The sequence below is a fragment of the Schistocerca piceifrons genome, unplaced genomic scaffold, assembly GCF_021461385.2.
Source record: "Schistocerca piceifrons isolate TAMUIC-IGC-003096 unplaced genomic scaffold, iqSchPice1.1 HiC_scaffold_1062, whole genome shotgun sequence".
In the NCBI taxonomy this organism is placed as follows: domain Eukaryota; kingdom Metazoa; phylum Arthropoda; class Insecta; order Orthoptera; family Acrididae; genus Schistocerca; species Schistocerca piceifrons.
In genome coordinates this window covers 89,790-114,430 of record NW_025726866.1, presented here as the reverse complement: position 1 = coordinate 114,430, position 24,641 = coordinate 89,790, and the positions used below count along the sequence as shown (strand labels likewise).

General features: G+C 50.7%; 12 non-coding genes across 12 annotated transcripts; all 12 read right to left on the bottom strand.

Moving 5' to 3' along the window:
- Window positions 1–2,851: 2,851 nt before the first annotated feature.
- Window positions 2,852–2,935, bottom strand: Trnal-uaa. The gene has a single exon. It is a non-coding gene; the product is annotated as a tRNA-Leu (tRNA).
- A 1,788-nt stretch (window positions 2,936–4,723) lies between these two features.
- Window positions 4,724–4,807, bottom strand: Trnal-uaa. Its single transcript has one exon. It is a non-coding gene; the product is annotated as a tRNA-Leu (tRNA).
- Window positions 4,808–6,595: 1,788 nt separating this feature from the next.
- Trnal-uaa lies at window positions 6,596–6,679 on the bottom strand. The gene has a single exon. It is a non-coding gene; the product is annotated as a tRNA-Leu (tRNA).
- A 1,788-nt stretch (window positions 6,680–8,467) lies between these two features.
- Window positions 8,468–8,551, bottom strand: Trnal-uaa. Its single transcript has one exon. It is a non-coding gene; the product is annotated as a tRNA-Leu (tRNA).
- A 1,788-nt stretch (window positions 8,552–10,339) lies between these two features.
- Window positions 10,340–10,423, bottom strand: Trnal-uaa. Its single transcript has one exon. It is a non-coding gene; the product is annotated as a tRNA-Leu (tRNA).
- A 1,788-nt stretch (window positions 10,424–12,211) lies between these two features.
- Window positions 12,212–12,295, bottom strand: Trnal-uaa. The gene has a single exon. It is a non-coding gene; the product is annotated as a tRNA-Leu (tRNA).
- A 1,788-nt stretch (window positions 12,296–14,083) lies between these two features.
- Trnal-uaa lies at window positions 14,084–14,167 on the bottom strand. The gene has a single exon. It is a non-coding gene; the product is annotated as a tRNA-Leu (tRNA).
- Window positions 14,168–15,955: 1,788 nt separating this feature from the next.
- Trnal-uaa lies at window positions 15,956–16,039 on the bottom strand. The gene has a single exon. It is a non-coding gene; the product is annotated as a tRNA-Leu (tRNA).
- Window positions 16,040–17,827: 1,788 nt separating this feature from the next.
- Window positions 17,828–17,911, bottom strand: Trnal-uaa. Its single transcript has one exon. It is a non-coding gene; the product is annotated as a tRNA-Leu (tRNA).
- A 1,788-nt stretch (window positions 17,912–19,699) lies between these two features.
- On the bottom strand, window positions 19,700–19,783 carry Trnal-uaa. The gene has a single exon. It is a non-coding gene; the product is annotated as a tRNA-Leu (tRNA).
- A 1,788-nt stretch (window positions 19,784–21,571) lies between these two features.
- On the bottom strand, window positions 21,572–21,655 carry Trnal-uaa. Its single transcript has one exon. It is a non-coding gene; the product is annotated as a tRNA-Leu (tRNA).
- A 1,788-nt stretch (window positions 21,656–23,443) lies between these two features.
- Trnal-uaa lies at window positions 23,444–23,527 on the bottom strand. The gene has a single exon. It is a non-coding gene; the product is annotated as a tRNA-Leu (tRNA).
- Between the last annotated feature and the right edge of the window lie 1,114 nt (window positions 23,528–24,641).

The window sequence follows — 24,641 nt, the reverse complement described above, 5'->3', positions numbered from 1 at the left end:
GCACGCCGGCTCCCTGGTGCACAGCCTTAGGATGTGATCCAGGTCACCACAGTTGTGGCAACGAGGTACCACGACATAGTCCCTTGTATTGATGGCATGGAAACCTACATACAGTCTGCCCATTGTTGTTACCTTTTTCCACATCAGCGCCGATACCTCGGCGACGTGATGAACTACATCACGACCCCGCGGACCAGTCTTAAATTTCAACTTAAAGTTTTCCTTAAATTCATCTTTTTCCATTTTGTCAAAGTTCTGTAGCCTAATTGTTTCTTCTAATTCTTCATTCGTCATAATTGCAGGTACGTCATATAATATGACGAGAGGGTTTCTTTTTCTCGGTGGTTCACATTTGACCACCGAGTTCAATTTCTGGTTATTTAGCAGCTTTTCCTTGTCTTCTTCCGTAGCAACTTCAACTATCACAGAGTTTCTGCTTGGTTTAACCTTTTTGATTTTAATCTTGTCTTTAATGGGGTCAACAGTTTTTGTGAAAAGTTCCTGAATTTTCCTGACACTAGTGTCTTGCCCAGGTAATGTCCTGAGAAAGACAGCCGTGTCAGTCCTTTTCGTTACCCTGTCAATGGTGTCTCTTGTCGTGCTTTGTGGGCTCTTGGTGGGCGCTTGCGCAGCCACCGCTGCCCACGTCTTTGCTGGTTGCCTTCTTAACCTGTCATTTTCCTTTTCAAGCTCTTCTACTCTACCTTCAAGTTTGGCGTGGGCAATAGCCCATGCAGCCAGCTCATTTTTTATGACGGCAAGTCCAGCTTGACTGATTTTGCCATTCTTTATCTGTTGCTCCATGAGCAACGAGATTCTCGAGTACCTCTCCATAATTGTTTCATTCACTGCCTGTCCCTGCTCGTCCTGAGGAGAGGGATCAGGCACAGCGGAAGACATTCGAGGCGCACACGAATCACTCGCTTCAATTGTCGCCATGATTTACGAGTGATCAAAAAGAGGGTTGGGAGCCCGTCTCTTACCCCGGACCGGCTCCTCTGGCATGGGGGGGGACTATTGCAGCTCGCCCACCGACCTCGCCCCTAGGTCAAGGGCACTCCAGAGCTGCAGGGTTCAACGCGCCGTTGCCAGCGCACTAGTCCCCGTCGAAGGCCTCGTCGTCGACGATTTCACTCGACGCTCCTCGGCAAGTGCACCCCGCACTCCGGAGAGGCGGATGCACCCCTCGCCCTTCGCCGCCTACTAGCCCGAGTTTCCACCTGAAGGCCAAGGACCCACTCCTACTCAGGTGGTGGGTCGGTCCCCCAGTCGTTTGGCGGTCTGGGCCCATCTAACCTAGCCCAGGCGATGTCACCACCTCCTGGGTTTGGCAGAACACGCCCCGGTTACCCAGGGGCGCGGCGAAGCACCCTTGCCGACTCGCGCCGCGATCCCACGCCGACAAACGAGGTCGCCGGCATGCAGAGCACTTGCTGGTCTGTGCCCTGCGAACAGAAAGGGACTGGTGTTCGGTCCCTTGACACAGCTCCCCCTGTGCCACGCACCCTTCGCTTTCGCATCGGGTTGGGTCGCAGCTCTCCCTTTTGACGCAAGGCAGAATGCCGAGCTTGACGTCTGGCACCACGGGAAGGCGGAAAGAGCCACTTGGGAAGGAGAGGCTGTAAGAGACGCTTCACTTCCCCGAGTGAGGACTGCCGCGGCACGCCCGACTGGAAAGCGATACGCCCCAGTGCGAGCCTCCGTGCCTTACGGCGCGCCGGCAACGGGCGGGCCCGCGCCGAAACGCGCCGTCAAGCGACTGACCTCACGCCAGACATGGTTGCTTCCCAAGTAGCTGATCCGGGTTCGAAGCCCGGACACCGCACGCAAGTTGTCTTCTTTACTCAGGAGAGTGTTTCCAACGCTCGCGATCGTCGAATTTCCAAACTGTCGTGTTACGAATGGTTTTCCTTCGCCCCTCGTCCAGCTCCGCGTAGGCTAGTGCGGATTGCGATTCACAGCATCGTGTGTCCCCATGTGTCGACTTGTCCCGACTTTGCTCGGCTGACGCGAAAGCTGACGCTTGCAAATGGGCGTATATGTAGAGGACAGGCGCTAGAAACGACTGGGAGAGACCGACTCGACAAACGCGCAACGGACCCTTTCATTTGACTGTGGCCGCAGGTTCGCGAATTTGGGTCCCGAGAGGCAAGAGAGGGGTCAGCGTGCTGGACCGTATCATTACCGCGCAGCAACACCGAAAACTAAGGGAAAAGGCAAAATTAAAGAATCCAACAGCACGTAGACTTCCTAGTTAGCCACCGAGCCGTGTACTAAGCACGCAAAAACGCTGCTTAACTTCGGTGATCGGACGAGAACCCGTGTCGTCAGCGTGGCACACAAGTCGGCGAGAACGTTTCCAGACGTGCGGACATCTTAGTCCTTGTACAGATCACTTGGGATTTGCCTGGCAGTCTCTCGCGCTGCCTTTTAGGGAAGCAATATGAAATAGCCCTTGGTGGGATCTAACCCATAGCCTTCCCGTTGTTAGCATGACACACTAACTTAGTGAGCTTACTGCCCACGCAATACGGCCGCTTCACATCTCCAGCACCTGAGCCACCGTTTCATCTATCTTTATTAAGGCCTTACGATTCCTTTAAACACGTATGCGTTGCTGTTGAGGTTTTCTCGCTGTCGCTTGGAACCCAGAGCCACAGCACAACAACAACGGAAACGTCCGTAAGAAGAGCTAAACCTCGACGCGGGAAAAGTATGTTCCGCTATTTCTTTTCGACCGCTCGGTCTGTCACTGTCGTCTCTAGTAAAATCTGCTTCGCGTGTTTCTGCATAATTTACTTGTTCTGTAAGATCACGGGAGTATGTTAGTTTCAGAATGTTTAAAATGCATTGTCAGATGTGGGGTTCGAACCCACGCTCCCTTATGGGAACCAGAGCTTAAATCTGGCGCCTTAGACCGCTCGGCCAATCTGACGTGCGAGGCAAGAGCTCCAGAGACTTCCATCTCTAGCAATATCTCAAAGAACCTCACTGCGAAATCTGTTTCTTTTTTCGGTAGGATGGAATTATGTCAGTTTTAGAAAATTTAAGACGCTATGTCAGACGTGGCGTAGGAAATGCACCCTCCCCTTCGGGAACGAATGTGGCGCGTTGGACCGCTTTCTTCCGTCGTTTCTAGTTTGAACTGTAACTAGCAAAACTGTATTTAGTAATAGGAACATTTTCACATTGATGCAAAGAAAACTAGATATTAGCCAACGGCAAATAAGGCCGTTTCCTAGCAACAGCCACGCTGTGCATAACGCTCTCGTGGGAAGCCAATGAAATACTTCCTGTGAGGCTCAAACTGTCGACCTTCACTTTACAATACTTCGGCACTGCCCCGGTGGTACCGACGCATACATACTGAAGCGTCTTTGGATCGTCAGTGAGTACTTCATATTAGAAATTTCGTGTTCGCCCTGATGTGCATTAAAGGGCAGATTCTTCAGTAAAAGTTAGTTCTGCGCTCAGTTTCAGTATATGGCCCTAGCAGCACCAGGAAAACGGGTTCAGATGTGCTCGCCTTCCACTCGGCGTTGAGCGCCTACAGCGAGATTGCCTTCGGCCTCTGGCGCCATTAGGGAAGGCGACACATCACGGAGCAAGCAGCGCGTAGCAGAAGGCGGTGGTGGTGTGTCGGTCAGCATGGTTGCTTCCCAAGTAGCTGATCCGGGTTCGAAGCCCGGACACCGCACGCAAGTTGTCTTCTTTACTCAGGAGAGTGTTTCCAACGCTCGCGATCGTCGAATTTCCAAACTGTCGTGTTACGAATGGTTTTCCTTCGCCCCTCGTCCAGCTCCGCGTAGGCTAGTGCGGATTGCGATTCACAGCATCGTGTGTCCCCATGTGTCGACTTGTCCCGACTTTGCTCGGCTGACGCGAAAGCTGACGCTTGCAAATGGGCGTATATGTAGAGGACAGGCGCTAGAAACGACTGGGAGAGACCGACTCGACAAACGCGCAACGGACCCTTTCATTTGACTGTGGCCGCAGGTTCGCGAATTTGGGTCCCGAGAGGCAAGAGAGGGGTCAGCGTGCTGGACCGTACCATTACCGCGCAGCAACACCGAAAACTAAGGGAAAAGGCAAAATTAAAGAATCCAACAGCACGTAGACTTCCTAGTTAGCCACCGAGCCGTGTACTAAGCACGCAAAAACGCTGCTTAACTTCGGTGATCGGACGAGAACCCGTGTCGTCAGCGTGGCACACAAGTCGGCGAGAACGTTTCCAGACGTGCGGACATCTTAGTCCTTGTACAGATCACTTGGGATTTGCCTGGCAGTCTCTCGCGCTGCCTTTTAGGGAAGCAATATGAAATAGCCCTTGGTGGGATCTAACCCATAGCCTTCCCGTTGTTAGCATGACACACTAACTTAGTGAGCTTACTGCCCACGCAATACGGCCGCTTCACATCTCCAGCACCTGAGCCACCGTTTCATCTATCTTTATTAAGGCCTTACGATTCCTTTAAACACGTATGCGTTGCTGTTGAGGTTTTCTCGCTGTCGCTTGGAACCCAGAGCCACAGCACAACAACAACGGAAACGTCCGTAAGAAGAGCTAAACCTCGACGCGGGAAAAGTATGTTCCGCTATTTCTTTTCGACCGCTCGGTCTGTCACTGTCGTCTCTAGTAAAATCTGCTTCGCGTGTTTCTGCATAATTTACTTGTTCTGTAAGATCACGGGAGTATGTTAGTTTCAGAATGTTTAAAATGCATTGTCAGATGTGGGGTTCGAACCCACGCTCCCTTATGGGAACCAGAGCTTAAATCTGGCGCCTTAGACCGCTCGGCCAATCTGACGTGCGAGGCAAGAGCTCCAGAGACTTCCATCTCTAGCAATATCTCAAAGAACCTCACTGCGAAATCTGTTTCTTTTTTCGGTAGGATGGAATTATGTCAGTTTTAGAAAATTTAAGACGCTATGTCAGACGTGGCGTAGGAAATGCACCCTCCCCTTCGGGAACGAATGTGGCGCGTTGGACCGCTTTCTTCCGTCGTTTCTAGTTTGAACTGTAACTAGCAAAACTGTATTTAGTAATAGGAACATTTTCACATTGATGCAAAGAAAACTAGATATTAGCCAACGGCAAATAAGGCCGTTTCCTAGCAACAGCCACGCTGTGCATAACGCTCTCGTGGGAAGCCAATGAAATACTTCCTGTGAGGCTCAAACTGTCGACCTTCACTTTACAATACTTCGGCACTGCCCCGGTGGTACCGACGCATACATACTGAAGCGTCTTTGGATCGTCAGTGAGTACTTCATATTAGAAATTTCGTGTTCGCCCTGATGTGCATTAAAGGGCAGATTCTTCAGTAAAAGTTAGTTCTGCGCTCAGTTTCAGTATATGGCCCTAGCAGCACCAGGAAAACGGGTTCAGATGTGCTCGCCTTCCACTCGGCGTTGAGCGCCTACAGCGAGATTGCCTTCGGCCTCTGGCGCCAGGAGGGAAGGCGACACATCACGGAGCAAGCAGCGCGTAGCAGAAGGCGGTGGTGGTGTGTCGGTCAGCATGGTTGCTTCCCAAGTAGCTGATCCGGGTTCGAAGCCCGGACACCGCACGCAAGTTGTCTTCTTTACTCAGGAGAGTGTTTCCAACGCTCGCGATCGTCGAATTTCCAAACTGTCGTGTTACGAATGGTTTTCCTTCGCCCCTCGTCCAGCTCCGCGTAGGCTAGTGCGGATTGCGATTCACAGCATCGTGTGTCCCCATGTGTCGACTTGTCCCGACTTTGCTCGGCTGACGCGAAAGCTGACGCTTGCAAATGGGCGTATATGTAGAGGACAGGCGCTAGAAACGACTGGGAGAGACCGACTCGACAAACGCGCAACGGACCCTTTCATTTGACTGTGGCCGCAGGTTCGCGAATTTGGGTCCCGAGAGGCAAGAGAGGGGTCAGCGTGCTGGACCGTATCATTACCGCGCAGCAACACCGAAAACTAAGGGAAAAGGCAAAATTAAAGAATCCAACAGCACGTAGACTTCCTAGTTAGCCACCGAGCCGTGTACTAAGCACGCAAAAACGCTGCTTAACTTCGGTGATCGGACGAGAACCCGTGTCGTCAGCGTGGCACACAAGTCGGCGAGAACGTTTCCAGACGTGCGGACATCTTAGTCCTTGTACAGATCACTTGGGATTTGCCTGGCAGTCTCTCGCGCTGCCTTTTAGGGAAGCAATATGAAATAGCCCTTGGTGGGATCTAACCCATAGCCTTCCCGTTGTTAGCATGACACACTAACTTAGTGAGCTTACTGCCCACGCAATACGGCCGCTTCACATCTCCAGCACCTGAGCCACCGTTTCATCTATCTTTATTAAGGCCTTACGATTCCTTTAAACACGTATGCGTTGCTGTTGAGGTTTTCTCGCTGTCGCTTGGAACCCAGAGCCACAGCACAACAACAACGGAAACGTCCGTAAGAAGAGCTAAACCTCGACGCGGGAAAAGTATGTTCCGCTATTTCTTTTCGACCGCTCGGTCTGTCACTGTCGTCTCTAGTAAAATCTGCTTCGCGTGTTTCTGCATAATTTACTTGTTCTGTAAGATCACGGGAGTATGTTAGTTTCAGAATGTTTAAAATGCATTGTCAGATGTGGGGTTCGAACCCACGCTCCCTTATGGGAACCAGAGCTTAAATCTGGCGCCTTAGACCGCTCGGCCAATCTGACGTGCGAGGCAAGAGCTCCAGAGACTTCCATCTCTAGCAATATCTCAAAGAACCTCACTGCGAAATCTGTTTCTTTTTTCGGTAGGATGGAATTATGTCAGTTTTAGAAAATTTAAGACGCTATGTCAGACGTGGCGTAGGAAATGCACCCTCCCCTTCGGGAACGAATGTGGCGCGTTGGACCGCTTTCTTCCGTCGTTTCTAGTTTGAACTGTAACTAGCAAAACTGTATTTAGTAATAGGAACATTTTCACATTGATGCAAAGAAAACTAGATATTAGCCAACGGCAAATAAGGCCGTTTCCTAGCAACAGCCACGCTGTGCATAACGCTCTCGTGGGAAGCCAATGAAATACTTCCTGTGAGGCTCAAACTGTCGACCTTCACTTTACAATACTTCGGCACTGCCCCGGTGGTACCGACGCATACATACTGAAGCGTCTTTGGATCGTCAGTGAGTACTTCATATTAGAAATTTCGTGTTCGCCCTGATGTGCATTAAAGGGCAGATTCTTCAGTAAAAGTTAGTTCTGCGCTCAGTTTCAGTATATGGCCCTAGCAGCACCAGGAAAACGGGTTCAGATGTGCTCGCCTTCCACTCGGCGTTGAGCGCCTACAGCGAGATTGCCTTCGGCCTCTGGCGCCAGGAGGGAAGGCGACACATCACGGAGCAAGCAGCGCGTAGCAGAAGGCGGTGGTGGTGTGTCGGTCAGCATGGTTGCTTCCCAAGTAGCTGATCCGGGTTCGAAGCCCGGACACCGCACGCAAGTTGTCTTCTTTACTCAGGAGAGTGTTTCCAACGCTCGCGATCGTCGAATTTCCAAACTGTCGTGTTACGAATGGTTTTCCTTCGCCCCTCGTCCAGCTCCGCGTAGGCTAGTGCGGATTGCGATTCACAGCATCGTGTGTCCCCATGTGTCGACTTGTCCCGACTTTGCTCGGCTGACGCGAAAGCTGACGCTTGCAAATGGGCGTATATGTAGAGGACAGGCGCTAGAAACGACTGGGAGAGACCGACTCGACAAACGCGCAACGGACCCTTTCATTTGACTGTGGCCGCAGGTTCGCGAATTTGGGTCCCGAGAGGCAAGAGAGGGGTCAGCGTGCTGGACCGTATCATTACCGCGCAGCAACACCGAAAACTAAGGGAAAAGGCAAAATTAAAGAATCCAACAGCACGTAGACTTCCTAGTTAGCCACCGAGCCGTGTACTAAGCACGCAAAAACGCTGCTTAACTTCGGTGATCGGACGAGAACCCGTGTCGTCAGCGTGGCACACAAGTCGGCGAGAACGTTTCCAGACGTGCGGACATCTTAGTCCTTGTACAGATCACTTGGGATTTGCCTGGCAGTCTCTCGCGCTGCCTTTTAGGGAAGCAATATGAAATAGCCCTTGGTGGGATCTAACCCATAGCCTTCCCGTTGTTAGCATGACACACTAACTTAGTGAGCTTACTGCCCACGCAATACGGCCGCTTCACATCTCCAGCACCTGAGCCACCGTTTCATCTATCTTTATTAAGGCCTTACGATTCCTTTAAACACGTATGCGTTGCTGTTGAGGTTTTCTCGCTGTCGCTTGGAACCCAGAGCCACAGCACAACAACAACGGAAACGTCCGTAAGAAGAGCTAAACCTCGACGCGGGAAAAGTATGTTCCGCTATTTCTTTTCGACCGCTCGGTCTGTCACTGTCGTCTCTAGTAAAATCTGCTTCGCGTGTTTCTGCATAATTTACTTGTTCTGTAAGATCACGGGAGTATGTTAGTTTCAGAATGTTTAAAATGCATTGTCAGATGTGGGGTTCGAACCCACGCTCCCTTATGGGAACCAGAGCTTAAATCTGGCGCCTTAGACCGCTCGGCCAATCTGACGTGCGAGGCAAGAGCTCCAGAGACTTCCATCTCTAGCAATATCTCAAAGAACCTCACTGCGAAATCTGTTTCTTTTTTCGGTAGGATGGAATTATGTCAGTTTTAGAAAATTTAAGACGCTATGTCAGACGTGGCGTAGGAAATGCACCCTCCCCTTCGGGAACGAATGTGGCGCGTTGGACCGCTTTCTTCCGTCGTTTCTAGTTTGAACTGTAACTAGCAAAACTGTATTTAGTAATAGGAACATTTTCACATTGATGCAAAGAAAACTAGATATTAGCCAACGGCAAATAAGGCCGTTTCCTAGCAACAGCCACGCTGTGCATAACGCTCTCGTGGGAAGCCAATGAAATACTTCCTGTGAGGCTCAAACTGTCGACCTTCACTTTACAATACTTCGGCACTGCCCCGGTGGTACCGACGCATACATACTGAAGCGTCTTTGGATCGTCAGTGAGTACTTCATATTAGAAATTTCGTGTTCGCCCTGATGTGCATTAAAGGGCAGATTCTTCAGTAAAAGTTAGTTCTGCGCTCAGTTTCAGTATATGGCCCTAGCAGCACCAGGAAAACGGGTTCAGATGTGCTCGCCTTCCACTCGGCGTTGAGCGCCTACAGCGAGATTGCCTTCGGCCTCTGGCGCCAGGAGGGAAGGCGACATATCACGGAGCAAGCAGCGCGTAGCAGAAGGCGGTGGTGGTGTGTCGGTCAGCATGGTTGCTTCCCAAGTAGCTGATCCGGGTTCGAAGCCCGGACACCGCACGCAAGTTGTCTTCTTTACTCAGGAGAGTGTTTCCAACGCTCGCGATCGTCGAATTTCCAAACTGTCGTGTTACGAATGGTTTTCCTTCGCCCCTCGTCCAGCTCCGCGTAGGCTAGTGCGGATTGCGATTCACAGCATCGTGTGTCCCCATGTGTCGACTTGTCCCGACTTTGCTCGGCTGACGCGAAAGCTGACGCTTGCAAATGGGCGTATATGTAGAGGACAGGCGCTAGAAACGACTGGGAGAGACCGACTCGACAAACGCGCAACGGACCCTTTCATTTGACTGTGGCCGCAGGTTCGCGAATTTGGGTCCCGAGAGGCAAGAGAGGGGTCAGCGTGCTGGACCGTATCATTACCGCGCAGCAACACCGAAAACTAAGGGAAAAGGCAAAATTAAAGAATCCAACAGCACGTAGACTTCCTAGTTAGCCACCGAGCCGTGTACTAAGCACGCAAAAACGCTGCTTAACTTCGGTGATCGGACGAGAACCCGTGTCGTCAGCGTGGCACACAAGTCGGCGAGAACGTTTCCAGACGTGCGGACATCTTAGTCCTTGTACAGATCACTTGGGATTTGCCTGGCAGTCTCTCGCGCTGCCTTTTAGGGAAGCAATATGAAATAGCCCTTGGTGGGATCTAACCCATAGCCTTCCCGTTGTTAGCATGACACACTAACTTAGTGAGCTTACTGCCCACGCAATACGGCCGCTTCACATCTCCAGCACCTGAGCCACCGTTTCATCTATCTTTATTAAGGCCTTACGATTCCTTTAAACACGTATGCGTTGCTGTTGAGGTTTTCTCGCTGTCGCTTGGAACCCAGAGCCACAGCACAACAACAACGGAAACGTCCGTAAGAAGAGCTAAACCTCGACGCGGGAAAAGTATGTTCCGCTATTTCTTTTCGACCGCTCGGTCTGTCACTGTCGTCTCTAGTAAAATCTGCTTCGCGTGTTTCTGCATAATTTACTTGTTCTGTAAGATCACGGGAGTATGTTAGTTTCAGAATGTTTAAAATGCATTGTCAGATGTGGGGTTCGAACCCACGCTCCCTTATGGGAACCAGAGCTTAAATCTGGCGCCTTAGACCGCTCGGCCAATCTGACGTGCGAGGCAAGAGCTCCAGAGACTTCCATCTCTAGCAATATCTCAAAGAACCTCACTGCGAAATCTGTTTCTTTTTTCGGTAGGATGGAATTATGTCAGTTTTAGAAAATTTAAGACGCTATGTCAGACGTGGCGTAGGAAATGCACCCTCCCCTTCGGGAACGAATGTGGCGCGTTGGACCGCTTTCTTCCGTCGTTTCTAGTTTGAACTGTAACTAGCAAAACTGTATTTAGTAATAGGAACATTTTCACATTGATGCAAAGAAAACTAGATATTAGCCAACGGCAAATAAGGCCGTTTCCTAGCAACAGCCACGCTGTGCATAACGCTCTCGTGGGAAGCCAATGAAATACTTCCTGTGAGGCTCAAACTGTCGACCTTCACTTTACAATACTTCGGCACTGCCCCGGTGGTACCGACGCATACATACTGAAGCGTCTTTGGATCGTCAGTGAGTACTTCATATTAGAAATTTCGTGTTCGCCCTGATGTGCATTAAAGGGCAGATTCTTCAGTAAAAGTTAGTTCTGCGCTCAGTTTCAGTATATGGCCCTAGCAGCACCAGGAAAACGGGTTCAGATGTGCTCGCCTTCCACTCGGCGTTGAGCGCCTACAGCGAGATTGCCTTCGGCCTCTGGCGCCAGGAGGGAAGGCGACACATCACGGAGCAAGCAGCGCGTAGCAGAAGGCGGTGGTGGTGTGTCGGTCAGCATGGTTGCTTCCCAAGTAGCTGATCCGGGTTCGAAGCCCGGACACCGCACGCAAGTTGTCTTCTTTACTCAGGAGAGTGTTTCCAACGCTCGCGATCGTCGAATTTCCAAACTGTCGTGTTACGAATGGTTTTCCTTCGCCCCTCGTCCAGCTCCGCGTAGGCTAGTGCGGATTGCGATTCACAGCATCGTGTGTCCCCATGTGTCGACTTGTCCCGACTTTGCTCGGCTGACGCGAAAGCTGACGCTTGCAAATGGGCGTATATGTAGAGGACAGGCGCTAGAAACGACTGGGAGAGACCGACTCGACAAACGCGCAACGGACCCTTTCATTTGACTGTGGCCGCAGGTTCGCGAATTTGGGTCCCGAGAGGCAAGAGAGGGGTCAGCGTGCTGGACCGTATCATTACCGCGCAGCAACACCGAAAACTAAGGGAAAAGGCAAAATTAAAGAATCCAACAGCACGTAGACTTCCTAGTTAGCCACCGAGCCGTGTACTAAGCACGCAAAAACGCTGCTTAACTTCGGTGATCGGACGAGAACCCGTGTCGTCAGCGTGGCACACAAGTCGGCGAGAACGTTTCCAGACGTGCGGACATCTTAGTCCTTGTACAGATCACTTGGGATTTGCCTGGCAGTCTCTCGCGCTGCCTTTTAGGGAAGCAATATGAAATAGCCCTTGGTGGGATCTAACCCATAGCCTTCCCGTTGTTAGCATGACACACTAACTTAGTGAGCTTACTGCCCACGCAATACGGCCGCTTCACATCTCCAGCACCTGAGCCACCGTTTCATCTATCTTTATTAAGGCCTTACGATTCCTTTAAACACGTATGCGTTGCTGTTGAGGTTTTCTCGCTGTCGCTTGGAACCCAGAGCCACAGCACAACAACAACGGAAACGTCCGTAAGAAGAGCTAAACCTCGACGCGGGAAAAGTATGTTCCGCTATTTCTTTTCGACCGCTCGGTCTGTCACTGTCGTCTCTAGTAAAATCTGCTTCGCGTGTTTCTGCATAATTTACTTGTTCTGTAAGATCACGGGAGTATGTTAGTTTCAGAATGTTTAAAATGCATTGTCAGATGTGGGGTTCGAACCCACGCTCCCTTATGGGAACCAGAGCTTAAATCTGGCGCCTTAGACCGCTCGGCCAATCTGACGTGCGAGGCAAGAGCTCCAGAGACTTCCATCTCTAGCAATATCTCAAAGAACCTCACTGCGAAATCTGTTTCTTTTTTCGGTAGGATGGAATTATGTCAGTTTTAGAAAATTTAAGACGCTATGTCAGACGTGGCGTAGGAAATGCACCCTCCCCTTCGGGAACGAATGTGGCGCGTTGGACCGCTTTCTTCCGTCGTTTCTAGTTTGAACTGTAACTAGCAAAACTGTATTTAGTAATAGGAACATTTTCACATTGATGCAAAGAAAACTAGATATTAGCCAACGGCAAATAAGGCCGTTTCCTAGCAACAGCCACGCTGTGCATAACGCTCTCGTGGGAAGCCAATGAAATACTTCCTGTGAGGCTCAAACTGTCGACCTTCACTTTACAATACTTCGGCACTGCCCCGGTGGTACCGACGCATACATACTGAAGCGTCTTTGGATCGTCAGTGAGTACTTCATATTAGAAATTTCGTGTTCGCCCTGATGTGCATTAAAGGGCAGATTCTTCAGTAAAAGTTAGTTCTGCGCTCAGTTTCAGTATATGGCCCTAGCAGCACCAGGAAAACGGGTTCAGATGTGCTCGCCTTCCACTCGGCGTTGAGCGCCTACAGCGAGATTGCCTTCGGCCTCTGGCGCCAGGAGGGAAGGCGACACATCACGGAGCAAGCAGCGCGTAGCAGAAGGCGGTGGTGGTGTGTCGGTCAGCATGGTTGCTTCCCAAGTAGCTGATCCGGGTTCGAAGCCCGGACACCGCACGCAAGTTGTCTTCTTTACTCAGGAGAGTGTTTCCAACGCTCGCGATCGTCGAATTTCCAAACTGTCGTGTTACGAATGGTTTTCCTTCGCCCCTCGTCCAGCTCCGCGTAGGCTAGTGCGGATTGCGATTCACAGCATCGTGTGTCCCCATGTGTCGACTTGTCCCGACTTTGCTCGGCTGACGCGAAAGCTGACGCTTGCAAATGGGCGTATATGTAGAGGACAGGCGCTAGAAACGACTGGGAGAGACCGACTCGACAAACGCGCAACGGACCCTTTCATTTGACTGTGGCCGCAGGTTCGCGAATTTGGGTCCCGAGAGGCAAGAGAGGGGTCAGCGTGCTGGACCGTATCATTACCGCGCAGCAACACCGAAAACTAAGGGAAAAGGCAAAATTAAAGAATCCAACAGCACGTAGACTTCCTAGTTAGCCACCGAGCCGTGTACTAAGCACGCAAAAACGCTGCTTAACTTCGGTGATCGGACGAGAACCCGTGTCGTCAGCGTGGCACACAAGTCGGCGAGAACGTTTCCAGACGTGCGGACATCTTAGTCCTTGTACAGATCACTTGGGATTTGCCTGGCAGTCTCTCGCGCTGCCTTTTAGGGAAGCAATATGAAATAGCCCTTGGTGGGATCTAACCCATAGCCTTCCCGTTGTTAGCATGACACACTAACTTAGTGAGCTTACTGCCCACGCAATACGGCCGCTTCACATCTCCAGCACCTGAGCCACCGTTTCATCTATCTTTATTAAGGCCTTACGATTCCTTTAAACACGTATGCGTTGCTGTTGAGGTTTTCTCGCTGTCGCTTGGAACCCAGAGCCACAGCACAACAACAACGGAAACGTCCGTAAGAAGAGCTAAACCTCGACGCGGGAAAAGTATGTTCCGCTATTTCTTTTCGACCGCTCGGTCTGTCACTGTCGTCTCTAGTAAAATCTGCTTCGCGTGTTTCTGCATAATTTACTTGTTCTGTAAGATCACGGGAGTATGTTAGTTTCAGAATGTTTAAAATGCATTGTCAGATGTGGGGTTCGAACCCACGCTCCCTTATGGGAACCAGAGCTTAAATCTGGCGCCTTAGACCGCTCGGCCAATCTGACGTGCGAGGCAAGAGCTCCAGAGACTTCCATCTCTAGCAATATCTCAAAGAACCTCACTGCGAAATCTGTTTCTTTTTTCGGTAGGATGGAATTATGTCAGTTTTAGAAAATTTAAGACGCTATGTCAGACGTGGCGTAGGAAATGCACCCTCCCCTTCGGGAACGAATGTGGCGCGTTGGACCGCTTTCTTCCGTCGTTTCTAGTTTGAACTGTAACTAGCAAAACTGTATTTAGTAATAGGAACATTTTCACATTGATGCAAAGAAAACTAGATATTAGCCAACGGCAAATAAGGCCGTTTCCTAGCAACAGCCACGCTGTGCATAACGCTCTCGTGGGAAGCCAATGAAATACTTCCTGTGAGGCTCAAACTGTCGACCTTCACTTTACAATACTTCGGCACTGCCCCGGTGGTACCGACGCATACATACTGAAGCGTCTTTGGATCGTCAGTGAGTACTTCATATTAGAAATTTCGTGTTCGCCCTGATGTGCATTAAAGGGCAGATTCTTCAGTAAAAGTTAGTTCTGCGCTCAGTTTCAGTATATGGCCCTAGCAGCACCAGGAAAACGGGTTCAGATGTGCTCGCCTTCCACTCGGCGTTGAGCGCCTACAGCGAGATTGCCTTCGGCCTCTGGCGCCAGGAGGGAAGGCGACACATCACGGAGCAAGCAGCGCGTAGCAGAAGGCGGTGGTGGTGTGTCGGTCAGCATGGTTGCTTCCCAAGTAGCTGATCCGGGTTCGAAGCCCGGACACCGCACGCAAGTTGTCTTCTTTACTCAGGAGAGTGTTTCCAACGCTCGCGATCGTCGAATTTCCAAACTGTCGTGTTACGAATGGTTTTCCTTCGCCCCTCGTCCAGCTCCGCGTAGGCTAGTGCGGATTGCGATTCACAGCATCGTGTGTCCCCATGTGTCGACTTGTCCCGACTTTGCTCGGCTGACGCGAAAGCTGACGCTTGCAAATGGGCGTATATGTAGAGGACAGGCGCTAGAAACGACTGGGAGAGACCGACTCGACAAACGCGCAACGGACCCTTTCATTTGACTGTGGCCGCAGGTTCGCGAATTTGGGTCCCGAGAGGCAAGAGAGGGGTCAGCGTGCTGGACCGTATCATTACCGCGCAGCAACACCGAAAACTAAGGGAAAAGGCAAAATTAAAGAATCCAACAGCACGTAGACTTCCTAGTTAGCCACCGAGCCGTGTACTAAGCACGCAAAAACGCTGCTTAACTTCGGTGATCGGACGAGAACCCGTGTCGTCAGCGTGGCACACAAGTCGGCGAGAACGTTTCCAGACGTGCGGACATCTTAGTCCTTGTACAGATCACTTGGGATTTGCCTGGCAGTCTCTCGCGCTGCCTTTTAGGGAAGCAATATGAAATAGCCCTTGGTGGGATCTAACCCATAGCCTTCCCGTTGTTAGCATGACACACTAACTTAGTGAGCTTACTGCCCACGCAATACGGCCGCTTCACATCTCCAGCACCTGAGCCACCGTTTCATCTATCTTTATTAAGGCCTTACGATTCCTTTAAACACGTATGCGTTGCTGTTGAGGTTTTCTCGCTGTCGCTTGGAACCCAGAGCCACAGCACAACAACAACGGAAACGTCCGTAAGAAGAGCTAAACCTCGACGCGGGAAAAGTATGTTCCGCTATTTCTTTTCGACCGCTCGGTCTGTCACTGTCGTCTCTAGTAAAATCTGCTTCGCGTGTTTCTGCATAATTTACTTGTTCTGTAAGATCACGGGAGTATGTTAGTTTCAGAATGTTTAAAATGCATTGTCAGATGTGGGGTTCGAACCCACGCTCCCTTATGGGAACCAGAGCTTAAATCTGGCGCCTTAGACCGCTCGGCCAATCTGACGTGCGAGGCAAGAGCTCCAGAGACTTCCATCTCTAGCAATATCTCAAAGAACCTCACTGCGAAATCTGTTTCTTTTTTCGGTAGGATGGAATTATGTCAGTTTTAGAAAATTTAAGACGCTATGTCAGACGTGGCGTAGGAAATGCACCCTCCCCTTCGGGAACGAATGTGGCGCGTTGGACCGCTTTCTTCCGTCGTTTCTAGTTTGAACTGTAACTAGCAAAACTGTATTTAGTAATAGGAACATTTTCACATTGATGCAAAGAAAACTAGATATTAGCCAACGGCAAATAAGGCCGTTTCCTAGCAACAGCCACGCTGTGCATAACGCTCTCGTGGGAAGCCAATGAAATACTTCCTGTGAGGCTCAAACTGTCGACCTTCACTTTACAATACTTCGGCACTGCCCCGGTGGTACCGACGCATACATACTGAAGCGTCTTTGGATCGTCAGTGAGTACTTCATATTAGAAATTTCGTGTTCGCCCTGATGTGCATTAAAGGGCAGATTCTTCAGTAAAAGTTAGTTCTGCGCTCAGTTTCAGTATATGGCCCTAGCAGCACCAGGAAAACGGGTTCAGATGTGCTCGCCTTCCACTCGGCGTTGAGCGCCTACAGCGAGATTGCCTTCGGCCTCTGGCGCCAGGAGGGAAGGCGACACATCACGGAGCAAGCAGCGCGTAGCAGAAGGCGGTGGTGGTGTGTCGGTCAGCATGGTTGCTTCCCAAGTAGCTGATCCGGGTTCGAAGCCCGGACACCGCACGCAAGTTGTCTTCTTTACTCAGGAGAGTGTTTCCAACGCTCGCGATCGTCGAATTTCCAAACTGTCGTGTTACGAATGGTTTTCCTTCGCCCCTCGTCCAGCTCCGCGTAGGCTAGTGCGGATTGCGATTCACAGCATCGTGTGTCCCCATGTGTCGACTTGTCCCGACTTTGCTCGGCTGACGCGAAAGCTGACGCTTGCAAATGGGCGTATATGTAGAGGACAGGCGCTAGAAACGACTGGGAGAGACCGACTCGACAAACGCGCAACGGACCCTTTCATTTGACTGTGGCCGCAGGTTCGCGAATTTGGGTCCCGAGAGGCAAGAGAGGGGTCAGCGTGCTGGACCGTATCATTACCGCGCAGCAACACCGAAAACTAAGGGAAAAGGCAAAATTAAAGAATCCAACAGCACGTAGACTTCCTAGTTAGCCACCGAGCCGTGTACTAAGCACGCAAAAACGCTGCTTAACTTCGGTGATCGGACGAGAACCCGTGTCGTCAGCGTGGCACACAAGTCGGCGAGAACGTTTCCAGACGTGCGGACATCTTAGTCCTTGTACAGATCACTTGGGATTTGCCTGGCAGTCTCTCGCGCTGCCTTTTAGGGAAGCAATATGAAATAGCCCTTGGTGGGATCTAACCCATAGCCTTCCCGTTGTTAGCATGACACACTAACTTAGTGAGCTTACTGCCCACGCAATACGGCCGCTTCACATCTCCAGCACCTGAGCCACCGTTTCATCTATCTTTATTAAGGCCTTACGATTCCTTTAAACACGTATGCGTTGCTGTTGAGGTTTTCTCGCTGTCGCTTGGAACCCAGAGCCACAGCACAACAACAACGGAAACGTCCGTAAGAAGAGCTAAACCTCGACGCGGGAAAAGTATGTTCCGCTATTTCTTTTCGACCGCTCGGTCTGTCACTGTCGTCTCTAGTAAAATCTGCTTCGCGTGTTTCTGCATAATTTACTTGTTCTGTAAGATCACGGGAGTATGTTAGTTTCAGAATGTTTAAAATGCATTGTCAGATGTGGGGTTCGAACCCACGCTCCCTTATGGGAACCAGAGCTTAAATCTGGCGCCTTAGACCGCTCGGCCAATCTGACGTGCGAGGCAAGAGCTCCAGAGACTTCCATCTCTAGCAATATCTCAAAGAACCTCACTGCGAAATCTGTTTCTTTTTTCGGTAGGATGGAATTATGTCAGTTTTAGAAAATTTAAGACGCTATGTCAGACGTGGCGTAGGAAATGCACCCTCCCCTTCGGGAACGAATGTGGCGCGTTGGACCGCTTTCTTCCGTCGTTTCTAGTTTGAACTGTAACTAGCAAAACTGTATTTAGTAATAGGAACATTTTCACATTGATGCAAAGAAAACTAGATATTAGCCAACGGCAAATAAGGCCGTTTCCTAGCAACAGCCACGCTGTGCATAACGCTCTCGTGGGAAGCCAATGAAATACTTCCTGTGAGGCTCAAACTGTCGACCTTCACTTTACAATACTTCGGCACTGCCCCGGTGGTACCGACGCATACATACTGAAGCGTCTTTGGATCGTCAGTGAGTACTTCATATTAGAAATTTCGTGTTCGCCCTGATGTGCATTAAAGGGCAGATTCTTCAGTAAAAGTTAGTTCTGCGCTCAGTTTCAGTATATGGCCCTAGCAGCACCAGGAAAACGGGTTCAGATGTGCTCGCCTTCCACTCGGCGTTGAGCGCCTACAGCGAGATTGCCTTCGGCCTCTGGCGCCAGGAGGGAAGGCGACACATCACGGAGCAAGCAGCGCGTAGCAGAAGGCGGTGGTGGTGTGTCGGTCAGCATGGTTGCTTCCCAAGTAGCTGATCCGGGTTCGAAGCCCGGACACCGCACGCAAGTTGTCTTCTTTACTCAGGAGAGTGTTTCCAACGCTCGCGATCGTCGAATTTCCAAACTGTCGTGTTACGAATGGTTTTCCTTCGCCCCTCGTCCAGCTCCGCGTAGGCTAGTGCGGATTGCGATTCACAGCATCGTGTGTCCCCATGTGTCGACTTGTCCCGACTTTGCTCGGCTGACGCGAAAGCTGACGCTTGCAAATGGGCGTATATGTAGAGGACAGGCGCTAGAAACGACTGGGAGAGACCGACTCGACAAACGCGCAACGGACCCTTTCATTTGACTGTGGCCGCAGGTTCGCGAATTTGGGTCCCGAGAGGCAAGAGAGGGGTCAGCGTGCTGGACCGTATCATTACCGCGCAGCAACACCGAAAACTAAGGGAAAAGGCAAAATTAAAGAATCCAACAGCACGTAGACTTCCTAGTTAGCCACCGAGCCGTGTACTAAGCACGCAAAAACGCTGCTTAACTTCGGTGATCGGACGAGAACCCGTGTCGTCAGCGTGGCACACAAGTCGGCGAGAACGTTTCCAGACGTGCGGACATCTTAGTCCTTGTACAGATCACTTGGGATTTGCCTGGCAGTCTCTCGCGCTGCCTTTTAGGGAAGCAATATGAAATAGCCCTTGGTGGGATCTAACCCATAGCCTTCCCGTTGTTAGCATGACACACTAACTTAGTGAGCTTACTGCCCACGCAATACGGCCGCTTCACATCTCCAGCACCTGAGCCACCGTTTCATCTATCTTTATTAAGGCCTTACGATTCCTTTAAACACGTATGCGTTGCTGTTGAGGTTTTCTCGCTGTCGCTTGGAACCCAGAGCCACAGCACAACAACAACGGAAACGTCCGTAAGAAGAGCTAAACCTCGACGCGGGAAAAGTATGTTCCGCTATTTCTTTTCGACCGCTCGGTCTGTCACTGTCGTCTCTAGTAAAATCTGCTTCGCGTGTTTCTGCATAATTTACTTGTTCTGTAAGATCACGGGAGTATGTTAGTTTCAGAATGTTTAAAATGCATTGTCAGATGTGGGGTTCGAACCCACGCTCCCTTATGGGAACCAGAGCTTAAATCTGGCGCCTTAGACCGCTCGGCCAATCTGACGTGCGAGGCAAGAGCTCCAGAGACTTCCATCTCTAGCAATATCTCAAAGAACCTCACTGCGAAATCTGTTTCTTTTTTCGGTAGGATGGAATTATGTCAGTTTTAGAAAATTTAAGACGCTATGTCAGACGTCGCGTAGGAAATGCACCCTCCCCTTCGGGAACGAATGTGGCGCGTTGGACCGCTTTCTTCCGTCGTTTCTAGTTTGAACTGTAACTAGCAAAACTGTATTTAGTAATAGGAACATTTTCACATTGATGCAAAGAAAACTAGATATTAGCCAACGGCAAATAAGGCCGTTTCCTAGCAACAGCCACGCTGTGCATAACGCTCTCGTGGGAAGCCAATGAAATACTTCCTGTGAGGCTCAAACTGTCGACCTTCACTTTACAATACTTCGGCACTGCCCCGGTGGTACCGACGCATACATACTGAAGCGTCTTTGGATCGTCAGTGAGTACTTCATATTAGAAATTTCGTGTTCGCCCTGATGTGCATTAAAGGGCAGATTCTTCAGTAAAAGTTAGTTCTGCGCTCAGTTTCAGTATATGGCCCTAGCAGCACCAGGAAAACGGGTTCAGATGTGCTCGCCTTCCACTCGGCGTTGAGCGCCTACAGCGAGATTGCCTTCGGCCTCTGGCGCCAGGAGGGAAGGCGACACATCACGGAGCAAGCAGCGCGTAGCAGAAGGCGGTGGTGGTGTGTCGGTCAGCATGGTTGCTTCCCAAGTAGCTGATCCGGGTTCGAAGCCCGGACACCGCACGCAAGTTGTCTTCTTTACTCAGGAGAGTGTTTCCAACGCTCGCGATCGTCGAATTTCCAAACTGTCGTGTTACGAATGGTTTTCCTTCGCCCCTCGTCCAGCTCCGCGTAGGCTAGTGCGGATTGCGATTCACAGCATCGTGTGTCCCCATGTGTCGACTTGTCCCGACTTTGCTCGGCTGACGCGAAAGCTGACGCTTGCAAATGGGCGTATATGTAGAGGACAGGCGCTAGAAACGACTGGGAGAGACCGACTCGACAAACGCGCAACGGACCCTTTCATTTGACTGTGGCCGCAGGTTCGCGAATTTGGGTCCCGAGAGGCAAGAGAGGGGTCAGCGTGCTGGACCGTATCATTACCGCGCAGCAACACCGAAAACTAAGGGAAAAGGCAAAATTAAAGAATCCAACAGCACGTAGACTTCCTAGTTAGCCACCGAGCCGTGTACTAAGCACGCAAAAACGCTGCTTAACTTCGGTGATCGGACGAGAACCCGTGTCGTCAGCGTGGCACACAAGTCGGCGAGAACGTTTCCAGACGTGCGGACATCTTAGTCCTTGTACAGATCACTTGGGATTTGCCTGGCAGTCTCTCGCGCTGCCTTTTAGGGAAGCAATATGAAATAGCCCTTGGTGGGATCTAACCCATAGCCTTCCCGTTGTTAGCATGACACACTAACTTAGTGAGCTTACTGCCCACGCAATACGGCCGCTTCACATCTCCAGCACCTGAGCCACCGTTTCATCTATCTTTATTAAGGCCTTACGATTCCTTTAAACACGTATGCGTTGCTGTTGAGGTTTTCTCGCTGTCGCTTGGAACCCAGAGCCACAGCACAACAACAACGGAAACGTCCGTAAGAAGAGCTAAACCTCGACGCGGGAAAAGTATGTTCCGCTATTTCTTTTCGACCGCTCGGTCTGTCACTGTCGTCTCTAGTAAAATCTGCTTCGCGTGTTTCTGCATAATTTACTTGTTCTGTAAGATCACGGGAGTATGTTAGTTTCAGAATGTTTAAAATGCATTGTCAGATGTGGGGTTCGAACCCACGCTCCCTTATGGGAACCAGAGCTTAAATCTGGCGCCTTAGACCGCTCGGCCAATCTGACGTGCGAGGCAAGAGCTCCAGAGACTTCCATCTCTAGCAATATCTCAAAGAACCTCACTGCGAAATCTGTTTCTTTTTTCGGTAGGATGGAATTATGTCAGTTTTAGAAAATTTAAGACGCTATGTCAGACGTCGCGTAGGAAATGCACCCTCCCCTTCGGGAACGAATGTGGCGCGTTGGACCGCTTTCTTCCGTCGTTTCTAGTTTGAACTGTAACTAGCAAAACTGTATTTAGTAATAGGAACATTTTCACATTGATGCAAAGAAAACTAGATATTAGCCAACGGCAAATAAGGCCGTTTCCTAGCAACAGCCACGCTGTGCATAACGCTCTCGTGGGAAGCCAATGAAATACTTCCTGTGAGGCTCAAACTGTCGACCTTCACTTTACAATACTTCGGCACTGCCCCGGTGGTACCGACGCATACATACTGAAGCGTCTTTGGATCGTCAGTGAGTACTTCATATTAGAAATTTCGTGTTCGCCCTGATGTGCATTAAAGGGCAGATTCTTCAGTAAAAGTTAGTTCTGCGCTCAGTTTCAGTATATGGCCCTAGCAGCACCAGGAAAACGGGTTCAGATGTGCTCGCCTTCCACTCGGCGTTGAGCGCCTACAGCGAGATTGCCTTCGGCCTCTGGCGCCAGGAGGGAAGGCGACACATCACGGAGCAAGCAGCGCGTAGCAGAAGGCGGTGGTGGTGTGTCGGTCAGCATGGTTGCTTCCCAAGTAGCTGATCCGGGTTCGAAGCCCGGACACCGCACGCAAGTTGTCTTCTTTACTCAGGAGAGTGTTTCCAACGCTCGCGATCGTCGAATTTCCAAACTGTCGTGTTACGAATGGTTTTCCTTCGCCCCTCGTCCAGCTCCGCGTAGGCTAGTGCGGATTGCGATTCACAGCATCGTGTGTCCCCATGTGTCGACTTGTCCCGACTTTGCTCGGCTGACGCGAAAGCTGACGCTTGCAAATGGGCGTATATGTAGAGGACAGGCGCTAGAAACGACTGGGAGAGACCGACTCGACAAACGCGCAACGGACCCTTTCATTTGACTGTGGCCGCAGGTTCGCGAATTTGGGTCCCGAGAGGCAAGAGAGGGGTCAGCGTGCTGGACCGTATCATTACCGCGCAGCAACACCGAAAACTAAGGGAAAAGGCAAAATTAAAGAATCCAACAGCACGTAGACTTCCTAGTTAGCCACCGAGCCGTGTACTAAGCACGCAAAAACGCTGCTTAACTTCGGTGATCGGACGAGAACCCGTGTCGTCAGCGTGGCACACAAGTCGGCGAGAACGTTTCCAGACGTGCGGACATCTTAGTCCTTGTACAGATCACTTGGGATTTGCCTGGCAGTCTCTCGCGCTGCCTTTTAGGGAAGCAATATGAAATAGCCCTTGGTGGGATCTAACCCATAGCCTTCCCGTTGTTAGCATGACACACTAACTTAGTGAGCTTACTGCCCACGCAATACGGCCGCTTCACATCTCCAGCACCTGAGCCACCGTTTCATCTATCTTTATTAAGGCCTTACGATTCCTTTAAACACGTATGCGTTGCTGTTGAGGTTTTCTCGCTGTCGCTTGGAACCCAGAGCCACAGCACAACAACAACGGAAACGTCCGTAAGAAGAGCTAAACCTCGACGCGGGAAAAGTATGTTCCGCTATTTCTTTTCGACCGCTCGGTCTGTCACTGTCGTCTCTAGTAAAATCTGCTTCGCGTGTTTCTGCATAATTTACTTGTTCTGTAAGATCACGGGAGTATGTTAGTTTCAGAATGTTTAAAATGCATTGTCAGATGTGGGGTTCGAACCCACGCTCCCTTATGGGAACCAGAGCTTAAATCTGGCGCCTTAGACCGCTCGGCCAATCTGACGTGCGAGGCAAGAGCTCCAGAGACTTCCATCTCTAGCAATATCTCAAAGAACCTCACTGCGAAATCTGTTTCTTTTTTCGGTAGGATGGAATTATGTCAGTTTTAGAAAATTTAAGACGCTATGTCAGACGTGGCGTAGGAAATGCACCCTCCCCTTCGGGAACGAATGTGGCGCGTTGGACCGCTTTCTTCCGTCGTTTCTAGTTTGAACTGTAACTAGCAAAACTGTATTTAGTAATAGGAACATTTTCACATTGATGCAAAGAAAACTAGATATTAGCCAACGGCAAATAAGGCCGTTTCCTAGCAACAGCCACGCTGTGCATAACGCTCTCGTGGGAAGCCAATGAAATACTTCCTGTGAGGCTCAAACTGTCGACCTTCACTTTACAATACTTCGGCACTGCCCCGGTGGTACCGACGCATACATACTGAAGCGTCTTTGGATCGTCAGTGAGTACTTCATATTAGAAATTTCGTGTTCGCCCTGATGTGCATTAAAGGGCAGATTCTTCAGTAAAAGTTAGTTCTGCGCTCAGTTTCAGTATATGGCCCTAGCAGCACCAGGAAAACGGGTTCAGATGTGCTCGCCTTCCACTCGGCGTTGAGCGCCTACAGCGAGATTGCCTTCGGCCTCTGGCGCCAGGAGGGAAGGCGACACATCACGGAGCAAGCAGCGCGTAGCAGAAGGCGGTGGTGGTGTGTCGGTCAGCATGGTTGCTTCCCAAGTAGCTGATCCGGGTTCGAAGCCCGGACACCGCACGCAAGTTGTCTTCTTTACTCAGGAGAGTGTTTCCAACGCTCGCGATCGTCGAATTTCCAAACTGTCGTGTTACGAATGGTTTTCCTTCGCCCCTCGTCCAGCTCCGCGTAGGCTAGTGCGGATTGCGATTCACAGCATCGTGTGTCCCCATGTGTCGACTTGTCCCGACTTTGCTCGGCTGACGCGAAAGCTGACGCTTGCAAATGGGCGTATATGTAGAGGACAGGCGCTAGAAACGACTGGGAGAGACCGACTCGACAAACGCGCAACGGACCTTTCATTTGACTGTGGCCGCAGGTTCGCGAATTTGGGTCCCGAGAGGCAAGAGAGGGGTCAGCGTGCTGGACCGTA